Source organism: Struthio camelus, chromosome 2 (genome assembly GCF_040807025.1).
Source record: "Struthio camelus isolate bStrCam1 chromosome 2, bStrCam1.hap1, whole genome shotgun sequence".
NCBI classification, from domain to species: domain Eukaryota; kingdom Metazoa; phylum Chordata; class Aves; order Struthioniformes; family Struthionidae; genus Struthio; species Struthio camelus.
This window is the reverse complement of record NC_090943.1, coordinates 57146681-57165413: the sequence shown is the minus strand read 5'-3', so window position 1 is coordinate 57165413 and position 18733 is coordinate 57146681. Positions and strand designations below refer to the sequence as shown.

At 40.0% G+C, this 18733-nt stretch overlaps 1 protein-coding gene across 9 annotated transcripts in view; it reads left to right on the top strand.

Annotated features, from left to right (window-relative positions):
• The window catches only part of ELMO1 (engulfment and cell motility 1), a 328408-nt gene that overhangs the window by 41144 nt on the left and 268531 nt on the right, over positions 1-18733 (top strand). The window contains exon 3 of one of the 9 annotated variants that reach the window (XM_068935904.1): positions 4166-4239. The exons of the other annotated variants lie outside the window; for them this stretch is intronic. The gene's annotated coding sequence lies outside the window, so the exon portion shown is untranslated. The remainder of the gene's footprint in view (positions 1-4165; positions 4240-18733) is intronic. 9 annotated transcript variants of the gene reach the window in all.

Below are 18733 nucleotides of genomic sequence, written 5' to 3'. Positions count from 1 at the left end.
TCTGTTTCAGTGCAGTTTATTCTGTTATTCCAGATTTATAATGGAATAAATAAAATCAGTCTCTCTGGGTTGCCACCTTGCATATTTCCTGTTAAACTGCATATGTTTATCCTCATTTCACCCCAGATCTTGTTCCCGGTTACATTTACTAGGCGGTGGGTGAATGCATTTCACATTATTTTTATATTGCTTGTGTGTTGTGTGGGGAATCATGTCTTTCTGGCCTCTCCAACGCAGAGTCATTCCCACAAGAACAACTGAGGTTCAGCCTTGTACGTCACAGGAGAAGATTCTGGTTTTGTTGGTTTCTCCTAAAGCTGAGAAAACTGGTATTACAGTTCTATTCAAATGCTGATCTGACTTGTATATTCTCTGCTTTTTGTTCTAGTTTTCACGATTAGCTACCATACTTGGTTTTATTAGTGATTTGGTAGCTAATGCTGTATAATGTTGCTAAGAGGGATATTGTGAAAACAAATGCATTAAGAGTTGTGAGGCACTTAGTGTCATAGTAATGGGCCGCATAAGAACTTAGTGGGAAAGAGAGGTTACTTGCATGTATTCAGTTTAAAAAAAAAAAAAAAAAAAAGAGGGAATTTTGTGACTTGCAAAGAGTAGAGAATATTTAGATAATGGAGTTGTAGCCAAAAAAAGCACTATATAGCTACAGATAATTTTTCTGATACTTAGAATATATTTACAATATCAAATACATCATTCAGCTGAATACTTGCAATCTATCATTACATTTGTGTCTAGAATAAATACACTCTGAGGTTTGGGAAACCTAGTGAGAAATATCAAGTAAAGAATGAAGTAGTGAAAATGTATTTTAGAATGCACTGAATGGGAGAGTGTTATTTAAATTAGACGATACTTAATAGGCTATTGCTCTCTGTTCCAGATTATGAATCCCTGCTATTTAAGTATTTTTCTGTGGGGGTGGGTGATAGAAGTAGGAGGAGACGCATTTCTAGTTTCATCTGTACCCTTGAATTAACTATGAAAAAGGGTGGGTTCTTAATTTAACTAACTTAAGCTTAAATCTTTGAAAACACAATTCATAGTCTGTACAAGCTAACAGGTTAAGCTTAAGGCTGTAGAAGAGCCTGATTGACTTTTGCCTGCTGACTCATGTGAATTATATAATTTATTTTAACTTTAAGTTTTAACTGTCATTAGCTGACCATGTTAGCGATGTAGTTTTTTCACAGCAAGATCAGGGCTTTAAACACCAGACTGCTGTGTATTAGTTTCCACCCCTTTAATAGCTGGCCCATCTTGCTTTCCCCTCTTACTTCAGCTACTGACCTGTCTCCTCCTTGAGCGTTCAGGACTGCTTTCTCCTCTCCCATGTTGGGCACCAGCAGTGAAGCCTGGTGGGACAACTTTGGTTTCAGTTCTTGTCCCACCTGTGGTTGCTGGTGCTGCTCTCTGCTGAGACCCACCTCACTGCAAGGCAACCTGCAGGTCAGGTGATGAGGTTTGCTGATGGCCAACATGCAAGATCTAGCTTGCAGAATGGTTCCCATGGCTTTGCTGTGGAGTTGCTGCTCGCATGTGGGAAGACAAAGTTGGGAAGAAGTACGTCATCAGCTGTGTTTTCGCACTGCCAAACGTGACAACTGCAAGCCAGCGTCCTTTCGTGTCTTAAAAGGAGTGCTTAAGCCAGTGGCTTAAGCATGTCTGCCTCTCATTCAGAGAGAGCGGGATCATCTTGGGCAGGGTTTATACACGTAACTTGTATGTGCATGGAAGGTTTGCATGTAGAAGAATTGCCTTACCTCTCATGCTCTCCATACGCCTCCTTAAAGACATCATCTGTTGTCACAAGAAAGTCTGGAGAACTCTGGTTCTGAAGGAGGAGCATTTCTTTTGACTGAAACAAAGATATATAAGTAAAATGAGATTAAGCAAGCTAAATCAAACCCTTCTGTAGGCAACCATCAATCTAGACAATGGTAGATAAAAGATTAAGTGTCGTATGTGAAATCTTCCCTTTGGATTTAAACAGCAATAAAACTGAAATCTGATTGGGCCTGAATTTGAAGCTGTTTTCTGTTAGAAAAGAGTTCAAAAATGAAGATTCCCTATCCAGTAGGGTGGGAAACATTGAACCTGAGATCTAGGAGATCTGGTTTCTGTTACTTCAGGATATGTAATGGGAAATCAGCATGTCATAATATATCGATCACCAGCAACTCATCAACAATCTCCCTATTTTGGTAAGAATAAGGTAGTTCATCTCCTTTGAGTAACGACCTTTGCATTTAGTGTACGGTAGGATTCATCTGCATAGGAACATTTGGAAGAGTTAATCTGGATTAAGGTATGCTTTGAAGTGGATTAGTTTAAATTACATTATGCTCATGTACAAGACCTTTTAAGCAGAATTTAAGTGGCTTTGGTTTGCTTTATTTACTTCCGCAGTTAAATACATTAATAAAATTACATTAAACTCTTTTACAGGCAAGTAAAATATAAGTACCTTTAATTTGATTTAATCTGCTTTCAGAGTTTAGTTTCTTGTGCACTGACTTTCTCAGGTTGACCAACCCTGTCTCTCAATTTACTGATCTTACCCAGTTCAGCTGTTTGGATCTCTGTTTCCTTGTTTGTAAAACAGTGATAATGACATCCTCTAGAAAGTACTGAGAACCCTCCGTATTAGAAGTGCTAAGCTAGGTGGTGGTATTTGATTAACATCAAAATGGAAGTCTGAAATTTGTCTTTGATTTTGTTCAATAGTGTAGAGATGAGGATGGACTTGGGGAAAAGACATGACTTATAGTAACTTTAATCATGAGTATAGTTATTTTTCTCTGGAATTATGGCAGAAAGAAAGCACCTTTTAGTGCAAAACAGAAGTTCAGGCTTTTATATCTTACTTTTCCTGGATATAGCTTAGTTTACTTACTTGAAAGAAAAGTTTGCTTTGTCTTTGATAGAGTTTCACCTTATGAAAGTAAACTCACATTAATCAACATCTGGCAAAAATGGACCTTTTTCTCTTACAGAAGTGGAGACAAAACCTGAGAGAAACCTTGGTATGACTGACCAGAGCCTAATACTGTCGACTCCGTTTGCAAAATGGCAGCAGTAATTTGGGACCCTTCAAAATATACTGTCTTTGCTTTGTTGTCAAGGCTTGATATAAATCCAGTGACATAGGGCACTTGAGAATAGTAAATGTTGTTGTGCACAAATGAGAATGAATGGCTTGAAAGTTTCATGAGAAATTACTCTTGTTGGCGTTACTGTACGAGAGCTGTATAATGCCGCTATGTGAGTAGACAGGCAGTGATTATAATTGCTCCCTCTGAATATGCAGAATGGTGATTTCTGGCATGTATTTTTCCTGTGCGAGGCAGCATCTAGCAGTGGGCAGTTGTACCATCTGATGATGTGAATTGCCAAACCATGCCTTTATAATGAAATTCATAATAAACCAACCTTTTTCGTCTCCCTCCCACAGCCCCATTGAGAAGTGAAAGATACCGCGTCGCAAAAAGTATGTCAAACATGCATTTAAATGCCTGGTGTCTCTGACATTTGATTTGATATGTGCTACATGTGACTTGAAGCATAGTAGCCCATTGTCCTAAACTGATGGACTTAGATGCTGTTCGATCTCTTTAACTGAACAAATGTAGTGCTTTAATGCTAAGCAAAAGGCGCTTTAAATGGAAGAACTGATTTTTATAAATTTTTAAAAGAAATCAGGATATAGTTGTGGTTTCCTTTTCCTTTTGCATTCCCAAGAGTGTGATTACAGATAAGTAATATTCTCTCAGACTGAGACTGAATGCCTAAGAGATGGTAAGTTCCATGTTAAGTCCCTTAAAAACTAATTGTTTTAATTATGCAGTAGGTGTAATCAGTTTTAAGGAGTGTTTTTTTAGTTTCTAAATGTTATCAGCAGCTTTGGAAGTGGATTTTTTTTTTTAGTACTTTTTTTTTTTCATTACATAGTAACTGTTGACATGTTAGTGTTCACCTAACATCCAGGTGGTTTACCTGAAAGGATGGAGCTCATAACTTTGCTTACTAAAACTGTGAAAAATCACATTTTTATAAATATAGGAGAGCTGAGGGGGAAGGAAAAAATTCTAAAAAGTGTATTTTACAAATGTTGATTTTTTTTTTTTTTTTTTGGTGCTCAAAGCCTCTCTTGTCATCTCCTGGCAACACTTTTGAGGCACCAGGTTTTAAATCATGAGGTATCTGCTGTAAGTACAGGTAAGTCAGTGATGTATTGTGTGAGTAGAAGTAGATCCGAGATGATCTGTGCTTAGCCAGCATTATCTGCAATATTACAAATACTTGCTCTGTGCAGATCTGTAGCTGATGTCAACTGGAGGTGAGATCTGTAGCTCTGAAAAGTGAATTTTGCCCAAGGTTATTTTTAAAATTATCCTTTCTTTTGCTTCCTCTCCCTTTGCTTTTTTTAAACAGCTCTACGTTTTGAGATAACAAATTGGCCAGTATTCTGTGTGGATGGTTCCTAGTTATACATGGTTAGGTAATAGCTTGAGCAAAATGTAAATTCTTGGGAAACTCAACACAAGATACTATTTCATCACAATCGCTATTTAATTTCTGCAAAAGAACCTCCCACGCTGAATGTTCTTTGAGTTATTTGGGGTTGATTTTTCATGAATAAAATTCTTAGTCATCTTCAGAATCTATGCAATATCTTAAACAGATAAAGACTTTGCACGTTTCAGGAGTTACTTGGTCTTCTGCCTCTCTCTGATTCCTGCATTCCTTGCTGTATATGAGAGAACCTGTTCTTATGGTTGTAGCACAAGCCTTGAATTTGAGTGTTGGGTGGTGAAATCCTTCTCTTATGGAAAGCAACAGCAAAGAAACTTTCTGTGTATGTTCTGTTCTAGGCTCTGCTAGTAACTTTCTGCATGACCTTGGGGAAGATCTTTTCAGCAGAGTTTATGCAGATAACCTTTCCCTTGATCTACCCAGGTGTGAATGCAGTGTGGACTGCCACATTGCAAAGGTGCATGCAAGTTGATGAGATTTTGCACAGGTGCTGCATTCCTTCCTGTTTGCCAGTAGGACTCTTGAGGAAGCATGAAGACCTTCATGCTTCTGCAAAATATCAGTAGGCTAGCAAACCAAGACACAGCTCTATCTGAAATATAGTCCGCCCCCTGAACCTCTGCTCCCCAGCTGGCCAAGTTAGTCCCAGCTTAAATCATGAACAATCTTGAATCTGTGATTTTTGTAGAAGGGAATAATGGGGGCAGTGTGTAAATTGGCCATTTGATCGCTGAAGTGAGCGCAAGCCCTTGAACAAGTCAAAGGACTTGTACGTACCTAGTTCATGGTATATATTTGCATACCTAGTTGTATATGCCAGTAGTATGTGACCTGGGAAGTTCCTGAACTTCTTTATGAAGTACTTTGAGATCACTGAAACTGAGCAGTGCTACCAGCTCCTGTGGCTTTATTGCAAATATCAACTCTTGATGCTATTCTAAAAGCCTGGGCTCATGACGCTAAATGACTGTATTAAAAAGATTTGCTCATAGAGGTAATAACTCTCGTTAGTCTAATAGGTGTCGCTGGAGAAGGTAAACAATTTCAGTTGCGAAAAGTGTTTTCAGTCACAAAGCGTGAGCATCAGGCATCAAAGTTGAATTCAAGTTTGTAAACACGTGCTTTGAACTTAGATATGTATCAGAACATCTGACAGTAAAGGAGAACTCGTGTCTGTGGAGTAAAGGACATGCTGATAAAGCAAAAGAAGCAAGAAAGTTGTCAGGAGCGAGTCAATGTATGTTCTGTAAAACATGAAGACGTTATAAAGTGTGTAATAAAACCATTATCTCCGAGTCTTGGATTTTTGCTCTTAGAGCTACAGATTTTATAATGTTAGCTCATTTCTGGAAGGTGATTAATAGGGCCTCCCTTGGGAGATCAGAGACTGAGCAACTGCTTTGTGACAAAGGTTGGTGATCTCCTCCCCCCCCCCCCACTCCCCCACTCCCCATTGGTAAATGACTATTTCTGTTTGCATTGTTTGCTTGTTTCTGTTTGTTGCAAGTAATTGGTTACTTGCATGGATTTGTAATAGTGCATAAGAGTATGCAATGAGCGATGTTAGTTTAAGATTACTATGCAAAATTACCTAGCAAAACAATACCTATATGTTTTTTGAAGCAGCAAGACTAAATAGTCACCTTAGTAGAGAAGACAACGCATGCCAGTTGGGAAAGGTGGTTCTTGATTCGTGGTTAAGCGTAGGAGATAGCTAACCTTGTGACTAGGTTCCTTTATAGTATGCCTTTAGGTCCCTAGCAGGATGGAAGGGAAAGACAAAGTCTAAAAAGCAGTCTGTCTTGCACAATTGATTTGAAAAGGGCCTGTAGGAAAACTTGCAGGAGCCATTTTAAAGACTGCAGGGAATTTTTTTTTTCTTTTTTATTCAGAGTAACTCTTGCAGAAGTTCTTAAGGGGTAGGCATGTATCTGAGAAAATAATGTATCTGGGTAGATGAAAACAGATAAGGTAAGTAAGCAAGCTTATGTTTATGTTTTAACCATAGTATAACTGTAAAAGCAGGGGTGTGGTTTAGGTGCTAATTTGAAATTACTACTTCAGACTTATCAGTATCCTTTAACAGTAAGTATATGAATAAAAAAAATTTCTGACAAAAGTCCAAATTCTTAAATGCTGAAGTTGCAGGGCTTTTTGTTAAATTACGGAGAAGTTTGGTAGGGCTGAATCTGTTTTATTTTCATATTGCGGTATGTTACTGTATTATTTTTATGATACAGGCTGGTGGAGCCAAATTAATTGCTGTTGTGGTGTAGAGGCATGTAGGAGTTTGAAGACTTATGGAGTCTGTGTTGTGCTGAATTGGAGTGATGAAGTACAGATAACAGGCCACAGCTGTGGCCACAAATTAGGCCTCTTTAATTTGATGCTGGAAGTACTGCATTGCAATTGCTCTTCTAGGATTACCATGTGGAAAGTCTGATGAATAAAAACAGATCTAAAATAGGAAAGCTAGAAGTGTGTGCTGCTGCAAATGCTTTTGGGGGCTTCATCCTTGTAAAATTAAGGTGGATGCTTTCTTAAATAAGAGCAGTGCTCAGGAGCTTACTGTTCTTTAAGTACATTCACTGATTTTTTTACATCTGAACCTTTTCTGAGCACCCTTACGGTTCTCAGGCATTCTGGCCAGCGTGCCTTAGGGGAGGGTGCGAAGTGCAATCTTTTCCAGGGCTCCAGCATCTGCAGGTTTGTTAGGTGAATTCCTAAGAGGGAGTTCATCAAGCCTGGAGTACAAGGCTTACCTGGAGCTACAGGGTATCTTGCTTTGCTTGTGAACATGCACAGTGGTAACCTAGACTGAACTGAACCAGCGCTGCTTCAGTCCAGCCCCCTCGCTTGTGTTGTGCCTGTGTCCATTTGTGTCTGCTGTGAGTAGTGTCCAAGAGCTGACCTGGCAGAAGAGCACGCACTCCTTTCCCCTACTTAGTTTTCTGCCAGTTTACTTGCCTGGCTGACTCATCGTGGAGATGAAGTGCCAGTGTGGGCAGAGACTGCAGCAGCACAACTTTATAGAGGTTTTATCTGTTGCAGAGCCTCATTCTAAATCTACCTTGTCTGAGCGACCAGTAGTAGTTGATGAGCACGAAAGAATATGAGGTGGTTGTGTTTTTATTTTAAAGTGAGTAGAAGATGTTCTGAACAGTCACCTCAAGGGAAAAAAAAAAAGAAGCACTTGTGAGAATAATGGTTTATAGCCAGTGTTTAGATAAAAGGAGCCATCTACTCAGCTCCACTAAAGTTAATGAAGCTACCTCATTTTTATAAGAGCTAAGGATTAGTGTCAGTAGGTACTGGACTTCCCAGTGAAATTTTTAGAGCTGCTGTTCGAAGTGATGTTATAGCTAGCTGAAGTTTTAAGTAGAGGATGCATGTTTGTTTTCTAACTTTCCAAAGAGCAAGTTGAGACAGGTGACAGACTATGTGAATGAGATAGTCCATGATGTGTGGTTTTGTGCGTTTGTTTGCATTTGTATATGGATGTGCATGTGCATATAAATGCATGCATGCACACTAATATACAATATATTCTCATCTGACTTCTAAACACACCTTCATAAAAACCATATTAAGGCCTCCTGAGTCTGGCTGAGAGTTTATAAATCTCAGCCTGAGTGCCATGATACCATGGTTATGGGCTCAGATAGGTGTGTTTTACTAGGACCACATCCAGAAGGAAACCAAATTGAATGTTTCTGCAGTAGAGCTGTGAAACTGCTCAAAAGCAAAACAAATCCCTGTATTTTAAAGTGCATTTATTAGTATGCTCAATAGGCATCTTGTGCATCCAGGTCTTATGCAGACCTTACCTCAGGAAGGTACCTAAGCTCTGATCCAGCTGAAATACTGTACAAGGACTCTGCTATAGAGGATGGATGGTGGAGAGGTAAGCACCACCTTATGAACTCTTGCGGATTTGATTAGCTTCAAAATATGGGTAATGCTCTTGCCTTCTGTGGAACTATGCTTATGCTGTGGGAATACTAATGCTCCAGGTATTTTGCACAGGACAGTGATATAGTAGTAGATCAGATCTAACTTGCAGAGATAATTCTGTGAAGTGGTAGTTTTCCACTGGCATATCTGAAATGTCAAAACACTTCCCCAACAGACATTGAGATGGTGCCCCAGAATTGTTGCCATCCAAGGAGTTTGCTTTTGCACCTTTTTTATTTTTCCCTTGTAAGAAGCCCTTATGAAATGTAATCTCTTCCTTTTCCTTTGCTCTCCTCTGCACCTTTATGTTGCTTCAAACAGTCAAATGACTGAGTTTTATTAGCCAAAATGCTTGAAAAAAACAACATGGAAACTGCTAGCTTTGTTGCAGATGCTGTCAACTAGTGCCTTTTGAAGGCCTATTGTCTGTGAAACTGTTTTGCTGCCACTTGACCAAACGGTTTTATTTGCTCCAAATCCTCTGCAGCCTGCAGTCCTTTGTTGTTCAGGCCACTGCTGAGTGCTCGGATGGTCCAAGAGGAAGAAAATAAGCAGTGGTAGGCAAGTTGAAGTTGTTCACAGCTGTCTCATGGTTGCCAGGGTCCTATAAAGTTGGCTGGGGCAGTGAGTTCCCTGTCTAGGCTTATAAAAACAAGGGACAGCTCTGGCCATGCAAGGGCTGTATGTAAACCTTACTAATCTCACAAACCCTTTAAAGTACATGGGCTGGCACCAAGAAGATGTTGAGTAATAACAGGAAGAGACTGTGCAAAGTGCTCCCCTTCCTCTAAAGCTCTTGTTCAGGCAGCATGTTTCTGTCCCGACCTGCAACATCCCATGCCTTTTTCCAGTGAGAGAAGTTTCCTGAGTGCGTGATGGAAAATGTGACATGCTTTGTAGTACAGAGCAAATGTCTGCTGGAATGGGACTCAGTTGAAAGAATAATACCCCTTTCTACATTGTGACTTTAATCTAGATTTATATTCCAGGGAAAGACTGTGGCGGGGACAGTGGTTGGACCATCAGGTGTTGCAGTGCAGCGCACACAGTCGTTTCTTGATTTGAAGACTTAGGCAGGCAGGACTCAGAATTGGTAGTTTCTGACCTTTTCAAAGAATGTGTCCTTTTTTTCTTGTTGTTGCTTTAATATCTTGCAAATGCATTTGGTGTTTTTTAGATTGACAGGTGACCAACTGATCTCTATGTGCAGTAGTGCAGTAGTAGAGGCTGTTACATTTGGGATGTAATATTTTGTTTTCTGCATCAGCCTACTTTTGCAACTTTCAAACCGGAATTCCCATCAGGTCCTTCAAAACTATAAATATATGTTTTGAGAGGAAGAAGGATTGATGGCTCTTCTAATAGGACTTTCATGATAAATTATTTTTTTAACTCCTCTGTTCCAGATTACTTTAGTAATCTTGAAAAGCAAAAACATTAATAAATCAAAATAGCTTAGAGATCAGGCACGTGGTTTATTTTAATAAGGGATAAAGCTGAAACCTTACTGAGTGTACATTGTTCACCACTTGTTCTCTGGAGTATATGAATCATTACTGATCTGTAAGTGTTTCCTTTTGGGGTAACAGTGTATTTTCATTAGAAAATTCAATGGAAGATAATGCTGTGCGTGTGTTTGGTGTTTATGATCGTGTGCAAAGTTAACGTTTAAAAAAAAAAAAAAAAGAAAAACCTCTTTCATGAAGTTTTGACTTCACAGAGTACATTTACTTTTTTTTTGTTTGATTTAGATCTGGCATTAGGAAGGCAATTTGAGAAAAAGCATAGTAAGCCTACAAGCTTGGGAGAGAGGTATAATTGTCATGGTTATGCCTGCGCTGCAGTGTGTATCTGGGGCGCTTTTTCGTCAGAGGATTCAGAGTAGAGCGTGCTTTGGGGACTGTTTGCTAGATGTGTGCGGAAAAAGATAGCAGGAAATTGTTTCTGCTTTTCTCATTGCTAGCAGTTGCTGTTTGGGATGGTGTAAGGTGCGAACCTGGTGGAGAAGGAATCATAAATAAAAACTAAAAATGTTGAAACCCAGCCTGCTCTTCGTGTGCCCCCTCACCTCCATCCCCCTTTGCTGCCATACGCATGTGTAGTTACTCTTTGGCCGCTTCTTATCAAAATTGTTGAAAGAGGTTGCTAAATGAAGAAACTAGCTTTCCTTTTGAACTTTTATCCTTCTTAAGCTATGGGAATTGGCTTTTGCAGAGCATAGGTTATTTGAATTTGACATTAAAATAAAAAATAGGAAGAATGAAATATCGGCGTACACTTCTGAAATTCCCAATTTGCTAGTGGATTTGCTTTACTCTCGTGTGCTTTAAAAGCCTCAGAAGTGTACAGAGGTTGTTTTGGGGGAGATGAAATGTCCCTGTTCCATCTCAGCATCCTGAATAATGGTAGGATGTGCTTAGGCTCAAAGGAACAAGTGCAGCAGTTGGCAGAAAACCTCCACCTGAGGAAAGGGGTGGAGGGGTGAATTTAATCTCTTTGAGAGCATGGAAAACAGGCTTGAAGAATGGGTCATGAAGAGGGAAATAAAACACTATCAGGGAAAAAAAAGATAGTCAAAGGTGAAGAGAGAAAAATTGTATTGCTTAGGCTAAAGGTGAATATTTTTTTTATATGAATTAATATCCCATTAAAAAGAATGCTTTTCCTTTCATCCTTGATAAGAAGAACACAGTAAAACTCCTGACAGTTGCTAGTCTTTCTAAGAGTTGATCTTGTGAAACTTTAATGTGCTTTGAGTGCTTTTACTGTATAAAAGTCTAATCCCTGCTTACCCTAGTGGGTTTTAAAGCTGTCATCATTTAAAGTCATAGAAAAGCAAAAATAACATCTTAAATGCAAATGACTTTTTGCCTCCAATAACTTTTAATGCGTAAATCAATAATTAAAAAAAAAAAAATCTGAAAGCGGATCCAGGCTAAATTATGCTTTAAATGAGGTTTAATATTAAGTGCTTGAAAATACCTTTCATTGGTATCACTACTAGCTTGCTCCACTGTATAAAAACATAATATATTTTTGCAAACTTGAAAATGGAAGTCTGGGAGGATGCAGCCTGACAGCAGAGACCTGCAGCCCTTCCTTCCCACACGTAAGCTAATGGCCATGCTGCATATGTCATTAAACATGTAGCTGCTCAAAGGGAAAACTTGCTCAGCAACTGTTAAACTTTGGCATAGTTGGGTTTCTTCTAACAGAAAGCAGCAATGCATAACATAGTTAAATTTAGCTGGTGGCATGCAAAGTCACCTGGCCATGTTCTTCCTTTTAAATTAAGGTTGGTTAGTAAGCCAGGCTAAATAGTGTTAGAGTTAAGAAAGGGCCTGTTAAAAGGAGGCAGCTCCTCAGTTTACTGAGAATTTCAGATTTATTAGAGATGAATGTGTTGTTCCTTGCAAGAAGCTTTGAATATTTCTTCCCTATAAACTCACATGCTGATGATATTGAAATCCTTTGTAGCTGTAGGATTTTTCACCTTGCTGTTGTGTTATATGTCTTCAAAGGGGAAAAAAAAAGTGTTTCCTGTTATCTCTCCCTCCCTCTTGCTCTCTCTCTTTTTTTAAACATCTATATTTGCAGTTCAGCATTAAAATGACTAAAAGCAAAAGGGTGGGGGAAGTCAGCAGCCATGCATTAATTTCAGGGTGTAAAACTACAGAGATTATTTGGAGCTACAAAGAAGTGATGGGCACAGCACAGCAGTCTCTTACTTTCAGCACATACATATGACAGGAAGGCAGTTGCCAGGAATGACTGAACTGGAGAGCCGGATGACAGGCTATTTCTAAATTGAGGGCAGCTTAAGCTTTCAGGGCTCTGAAACTAAAGCATACAGTGTATTGCAAAGTCACCTGTACAAATGATGAAAGCGTAAAAGGAAGGAAGAACATAGTAAAGGGCCGAGCAATAGTTGTTCACTGGACTATTTCAGAGTACTTGGGCTTTGATTGGCTCTGCAAGCGTTTGTGCATGCCTCAGGGGCTCTTAAGGTGAGGAAAAGCAGCTTTATACGTATAGAGAAATGGAAATGAGAGAGTTCAGACTTGCTCCCTGTAGTATGCTCTGTGTGCTTTCTCAGACTTGCCTTAAATGAATATAATGATATTGCTTCTGTTTTGCCTGGGAAGTTAATCTCCCTTGCTAATTTGTTTTAAGATATATAATCCACCTGCAAACGTATGTTGTTTTGTGCTGAGAGTGAAACTTAAAATTTGGCAGAGTAAGAGAGTTAGAAAGCATTGGACAGTAAATTCATCCACAAAATGGTTTAGCTCGTTTTGTCCCATCCCAAAGTCTACCAGAAGAATACCATCCCTGGTATTCTTGTGAGAAGCCCCATCTGACGAATAGCTGTGCTCTGGAATTTCAAAAAGAGTACAGGCTGTTTCTGACAGGCTCCTCAACTGTATCCTCCACTTTTACTTCTGTCTTTTAATTGCAGGCATCACATGCAAATGAAGAAATAGGGAGACAGGCTAGTCCCTGCTTCAAAACCTCAAGGGTTGTGTAGGTTAAAATACAGGAAAGGATTCAGTAAGTGGTCCGCCCAAGCCCCTGAATAAACAAACAGGCTGCCCATTGTGGGGAATCTGTCAGGCTAATTTAGATACATACCCCTGTGAATGCCTCCACCGCTCTGAGGGAGTGTCATGCCCCATTTTATACTTGGAGATTGGAGGCACAGGAGGTGAGAGGGCAAGCATGTGGCCACGCATAAAGCTTTTGAGCAAAAGAAAATTAAACACGAGTGTTGCTGGTCGCAAGCTTAATGTCCTAGTCTTTGAAGCAGACTTTCTGTTTGTTTAGCTGTATATATAATTGCTACGTGTGGTAGGGAGATTAATCGGTGCTGTGGGGAAAAAGAATCTTGGTAGACATGGGGTCTGTTTGCAGTTGTTTTTTCAGTTTTTTATTTTTCTGTAGTGCATCTTGCACTAGGTGCTAATGAATTGGTAAGATTGTTCCTTCAGTGACACTAGGGATAAATAAGATTTTGCAGGCTTTATCTCTCAGGAGGTTTGTTTTGCAAATTCAAGTATACATTTTTCTCTCATGTTTAAACGGTGGCAGTAGACTCTGTCCTGGGTACTTCTGCAGAATATTAGACTTGTTGGCAATTGGATACTGCTCCTTCAGAATTCCCTTCAAGTCATGTGGAGTTAATTTTGTCATATTTTCCACCTTGAACCTGTCTTTGGGTTAGTGGGTGAGACCAGCAAAGTAAGAGATGTGGCTGACATCCATCTAATTCTTTACCAATGTAAAACCCCAGTAATAGAGCTTGTGGAAGTGGTGTGACTAGTTGAATCTCCTCCAGAGTTTGGAGAATGGTGCATTTGAAGAGGACACCTCAAAAACTTATTTTCCGTCACTTCTCATGTACACTGTCCTCTTAACTTTGGCATACCTGGCTCAGGAAGAAGCAGCTGGGAGCTGTGTGTTGTGGAGAACATGTATTTGGGAGCCCTAGATGCTGGAATAATTTTCCAAACAAGGTAGAAAGAGGTCTCATCTATCTGTGGGATCATCTAAAACTCTTGACAGACAGAAGGGTAGAGTCAGCTATAGGGAGCAGGGTGCTGTAAAGGGAGTGAGAATCAGTCTTGGCCTTCAAAGAGGCACAGTCCATTTACTTAAACAGGGCAAGCTGTTGCTTGGCAGTTTTGGAAACAGGGCATCTCTTTCCTCATCATACTCCTTACTCCAAATTAAAAGACGTTTCTGATAGCCAGTAGCAAAAGTTCTGTGAACTGCAAAAGCGGTAAGCTGGAAGGTCAGTGTGCTCGGGGGGAAGTAGAAGAATGTGGACTGTTGTTTTAGCAGAGATGTGCATAGTAGCTTTTTGGAAATACTTACACTTTCATTGTATGACTTGTGAATATTGCTTAACATAGCGTAAAAAAGAGAGGGGGTTAAGGCTTTCTATTTACTGTCGTCCCCATGCTACCAAACCTGTAAAACTATGTTTTAAACTTTGTAGTAGTGTAAAAGTGCTTTACTGAAGGGTGGAAAGAGGACTCATTCTGTTTTAATGAGATTAATAGCTAAATCACATTTATTATTTGAAATTAGTGATCTCCTGATGTTAAATTACTACTGCAGGTGAAAAGTGCCACAGTGTTACCGTTTTGTGCTTGGTTTATGTTGTCGTTTCCCCAAAATATACCTCCTTTCAACCAAGTGTTAGTCTTCAGTTCTGTCTACTTCAGTGGATAACTTTATCTGAAAACACTTTAACTGTGTCAAACTGAACTAGACAGTTAATTGATCAGTGTTTGGTTTTTTTTAAGCTACCCTGCAGTCGTCTCCCCCCCCCACCCCCCCCAACAGCAAAATTTAGTTTGCGAGCACTGAAGTCTGAAAGCAAGAATGATAAACAGTGGTTACTCTCACAGGTGACTTCATGAAGGGATGTTATTTTATAGTTCTGAAAATAAGAACTCTAGCAATCATCAGAGCACTAAGTATGTACTTGGATTTTATCCAAACACTTTAATCTTTTAATGTCTGCTACAATTATAAAGCAGCTCATTGAATTAATGAAACATACTGTAATGAACTGGTAATTGCATATTTTTACATCATTCTCCTCTACTGAATTGCATCTCAGCTGCTCAGCTGTGTGCCATGAACTTTTTGCACAGGTGAAAAATCCTCTTTTTAGGCTCAGGGTGTATTTCCATGACAACTTGAGACAAGCAGGTTACGTTCCTGCTTTGCTCTCTGTCCCTACCCCTTCCTTATGGTGGTCCTGATAGTCAGGTGGTTGGTGAACTAGTTCAAGGAGTTGATCTGGCTGAAAATGAGCCTTTGTCTTTGTTTTGTTGGGTTAGTTTTTGGACAGGTCCCTCTTTCTGAACCAGCCTGCCCCACAGATGCTAGTGCTGGTGCTGGAGAGGAGGAAGCCAAGCCTTGCAGTGGAGAAACAGAGCCATGAGATCTGCTGCAGAAGAACTGGACCTTGAATGGTATAAGCGTGAGGTTTTTGGAGAAGTCTTCATTCAGCAGACCACCTAAGGGGGGTGATGGTGATATGCACATTACAATATTTTTAACATAGCATTTGTGAAGCTTCATTTCCCATTGTATAGTAAGTTAGAGGCATGCATGTTATTACACAGCTAAGGCTCTGTGTTCTTTGTCTTGGTTACGGCCAGGTTAGAGGCCTTGTCCTCTAATTGGCATTTATAAATTTTTCGCATGTAAAATATTTGGCAGTAACTCCTGATGAGAATCAAAAGAGTATTTAAATATTTGGAGCATTCAATTTGTTTTTATGGTAATACACAACAGCATCACACAGCAAGTGCTGGTGTATCTTGAATGGGTGTTTTGATACAAGTTGATTGATTTGCAGTAGCAATCAGTGACAATCAACGTTTTGGCTTCTGAGAAGGAAACTGCCGTGAGTTGTCTTACAGAATAATGTGGCTGGCACAGTTTAGTCCTCAGAGTGCAGACAGCGCTCTGGTTGCATTGTCTGCATGCGTGTATTGTGGGAAGGTTAAGCACTCGGTTTGTTGATTAGCCAATTTGGAAACTGAGTGTTTTGCTCATTCTTGGCATAGCTGTGCATGTTGCTGGAGATGCTGGAGCAGGAGCTTCAACCAGTGTGTGGAGACAGGGAAACACAGCTGTGCCGTCATCGGCTCTTTTTCAGTGTTAGCTGTAGAGATTTGGAGAATCTTAGAGAACATTTGTAAGTATAGTTACTAGTAAGTTAGAAATTAGATATCTGGCAAAGAAGATCATATATAGCATGTATGTAGCTTTTTAATTGATGATGACTTGTTATCTAGGGAATGAAGTAACCATGTTTACTAATTTAGCCAGTATTTTTCATGAGTCAGGTTCAAGATTATTCTAACCTCCTCTATAAAGTATTTCCACTTTTTTCTGATAGTAAAACAGAAGACTGATCAACAGCTCTCTTTGCATTTAGTTGCAATAGCTGAATTGGTGGCTTTTCTCCTCCTCCCCTTTTTCACAGCCCAGTGTATTAGCATAAATCAGACTCAATGAGGGTTTCAGTTCATATGTGGGTTGTAACTCAGGAGTGAACACATCACCTCTTCTGCTGTCCCTGCTAAAAGGGAGTAATCTCCTCAGCTATTTTCCTCTGCTTAAACAGCGTGAGTCTCTAGAGCTGACGACTCAAACCAGTTGATAGATGATGTATTTGCATCATTCTTCTCTCCTTCCCTGGGCGATGTAGATTTTTAACGTTGAATAAAGCACACAGTAAACCTGTGGGGCAGCTACAAGTTGTATTACGATGCTTGAATGTAACGTATTAGATGGTAATACTAACATACTTTATATTACTTTACCAATCAGAAGTAGAGTTGCACCTTGATCTTTAAAAACTTGGTCCAAGTTATTGAAGACTGGGATCTTTTGTGGATGAGTGCTCTGGGATGCCACTTGGGGAGAGTGCAGAGAATGTTGTTCCTAAGTTGTAACCAACAGCCATTTTAGTGTGCTTAGAAATTCTTTCTGTGGCGTAGAAGGCAGCTTGCTACAAAATCGACTCTCTTTGCTCATAGCTTACACGTTTGAGTATAGAAGAGGCGTGATATTTGAACATGGATAGGTAGGGTAAGACTTCAGAGGTGTTCAGAGTCATTACCTTCGCGTATTCGTGGGTTTGCACTGGAGACATAACCAAGGGATAGCCCCCTTATTAAAATGCCCAGATCTCCTGTTACCAAATATCACATTTAATGCAGCTTATCAAATTGTTTACTCAGGGCACAACATCCCTTGAAATGAGTTAGGTAAGCAGAGCGTTGGCACTGATGTGTTACCTTGTAGGCAAATTACTTCTGCATAGTTTCTAGCATTCGCCCTACCCCAACCCACACAAAATACCCTCTGCAGGTATCCATCCAGTTGGATGAACCTGGCGCTTGCTCTGTTGTTGTGCTCTTCAGAATCTTTTTGCTTGTATTTTACCTTACGGCAATCTTATGGTTAACTTTGCTGGATAGTTGGGAGAATTGCTCAGGTACAGTCTTTCAACTTGCGTTACAAACGACGGCACCAAGGTGTGTGCCAGCATTGAAAGGCAGGTGATACCTGACCGGGGCGTCCCTGAAACAGTGGTTCCAGGCCCGCAGGTGCACACACTGAGCAGGTACCCAGCACAGCAGCCTGGGTAACAGTAGGAAGGATTGTCAGGTGTCCAATAGTTGTTTCTGGGATTTGACTGTATCCATATTTGCTCCCTTAGCATCTCTGTTTGTTTCCAAAGTGGGTTTAATAATGGGCATTAAAATCCTAGATGAGTCCCAACAGCAAATGTTTGGGGATGCAGTCTCTTTAGTGCGAAATATATCAAGTTATTCCACAAGTTTCAAGTATAGACAAGGTCATAGTATTAACTGTGCCATGTTTTCTGTGTGGTCATCACTGTGCTTCCCATTTGCAGCCTTTTTGTTTTGCTGAATGCCTTTCGGAGTGCAGGCACTGGGGAGTCGGCAAGTGTTACGGGCAACTTGTTTTTTCTGAATATGAGTGTTATTACCAGCAGAGAGCTATGGTTCCCCTAAGGGAGTAGATTTGGAGGCTGTATAGCAGTGAGACGAGTCAGGAATGCGTGGGGGGGCAGCTTTTTACTTATTTACTAATTTTTGTAGTTGTTGGTTATTTTGATACACTGATTTCAATAGGCATAAGAGAAACTCATCCCAGCAGTACGGGTAGGAGCACCTCTGTACAGCTGCTTTCTGCTGTAAGATCGTTGACAGTCTTCCCCTCCCCGTCCTGGTTTTTGTGATCTTTCAAGAGCAGTTTCAGTGCCTGAGGGAAAAGGCTGATGTCTTTAAAACTTTATTGTCTTTATTAGGCTCGTAAATGGTAACTGGTCTTCCTTTTATCTTTTCTTTTACTTCTGGCGAGTGTGATGATGAGCATTTGCCTTTGCTTATTCACTGTTGAGTATCCATGTGTCTCTTCTCCACAGTACTTTTTTTTGCAGGATGATTTCTGTAGAAGATAATTCTGTTTATTTCAATCTTAGGCATCCTGTCTGTGTGCTGTCAGCTAACTCAGTAGTTTCCTTTATCATTTATGCATCTCTGTTGCCCTCTCTTCCTCCGTTCTGACTGCTAACTTCCTGACTGAACCATTAGTTCCTCTGTGTGTGTCATAGGCATCGATAGGGTAAAAAGTCCTCTTTCTTTTTTACACTGCTTCTTAATGT